Genomic DNA, 1,855 nt, shown 5'->3' with positions numbered 1-1,855 from the left:
CGTGGTTTCCTATCGACGGGAGAAAAGCATGAACTTATAAAATATATGATATATACATATGGTGTACTGATGTGCTCCCACAGCCAACCTTTTAAAGATCCAATCAGTCAAATTGGAAACGTCCCTACCTTGCGATCTGCCAGACTGGGGTTCGAGTCCCACTCGAACTTGATAGTTCCTGCTTTTCCAAATAGGGTTGTTGTTTAGCTAATAATAATAATAATAATAATAATAATAATAGTGTCTGCAAACTCACCATACTTATAAACTATGGATGGGCTGTTTGGGAAGCCTATAGGTCTATATGCTGAATCATCAGCAACCATTGTCTGGCCCTATCTGGTCCTAGCATGGGTGGAATGGGGCTTGGGCACTGATCATATGTATAATATGGTCAGTCTCTAAGGCATTGTTCTGCTAGGCTGCCAGCTAGGGCAATGTCACTATCCCTTGTCTTTGCTATTCATGAGTGACCTTTAAACAGGATTCCATGAAGCGTCCAGTTCACGGAAAGCTATGTCTTTCTAGGACCAAACCCTCCAAAGAGGAAAATATCTATGTTGAAAAAAAAAATGTAAATAAACATAAAAATTATTTGATTCAGATAAAATATACTCAGCTAAAGAACTACAATGAACGAACATACTTCCCTCAATATGACCTCTTAAGTAACATAATTCCCCAGTGCGAAAAAAAGCAAAATGTAGTTTGATATCCCGGGGTTCATTAACCCCTTTTTTACTTGTACTCTCGCAGATTTATGAGAGAGAGAGAGAGAGAGAGAGAGAGAGAGAGAGAGAGAGAGAGAGAGAGAGAGAGAGAGAGAGAGAGAGAGTTAAAACGTGGCTCCTTAGCGCTAACATTCACTCACGCAAGCGAGTTACATTAGAACTTGTTGCCACGCCGAATGTTCTTCTCCGCTGATGCCCCAAAAGTTTGGTGTGAAAGTGGGCATGAGACAAGGGTGTGTTATATGTCTCCGTGGCTGGTCAACGTCTTTATGGATGGGGTGAGGCGAAAGGTCATAGAAAGGGCAGTGGATGTTAGATCCAAGTTGTGGGAAAGGGTTCTGAATGGGCCGTAGAATTGGCGATGACTGCCGGTGGTGTTTGTGTTGATTGGGGATAGTGAAGAGAAATTGCTGAAGCTGGTAAGAGCATTTGAAAGATGATAGAAAATGCTATCATGAGGAAGGAAATGACTATGATGAAGTAATGAATGTTTATACAACTTATTTTTGTTTCGTATAAGTACTTTTTAATACATATAACGGATATTGGCAAGATGAGAAATGAGGAGAGTTGCAAAATATGAGAAGCACGAAAGGTAGCGGTAGATGTCCAATGGATTGTTAAGAGACTTGTGCTGGCCGTTGAGGCTCAAGTGAGAAGATTTAGTTGAACCAACTCTCCTTTATGGAAGTGAAGTATGAATGAATACATACATATTATATATATATATATATATATATATATATATATATATATATATATATATATCAGAAAATATATACTTAAATCAACATTAATACTACTCATGAACTGAAAAAAAAAATCACACCTTGAAGCACCTTACTCCTTATAACGAAGGTTAGCTCAACTTTCATCAACGTCACAAAATACTATTGGTGACTTCAGTGTTCATCGTAACGAGTGGTTTCAGTTAAAGAAATATAGAATAAATGATCTCATACCAAATATGTTTTCTTACAATACAACTTTGTCATTGCAATATCATTCCTTTATTTTCTTTCTTATATTCCGTGTGTGAGTTGACTGCAATTTTTAGGGTTCTGGTTCATTGTAGACATTTCAATTTTCCTTCATTCTTTACAGGCTATACTGTCCATGCTGTA

Source organism: Palaemon carinicauda, chromosome 30 (genome assembly GCF_036898095.1).
Source record: "Palaemon carinicauda isolate YSFRI2023 chromosome 30, ASM3689809v2, whole genome shotgun sequence".
Classification (NCBI taxonomy): domain Eukaryota; kingdom Metazoa; phylum Arthropoda; class Malacostraca; order Decapoda; family Palaemonidae; genus Palaemon; species Palaemon carinicauda.
Note: the sequence above shows the minus strand (reverse complement) of the source record.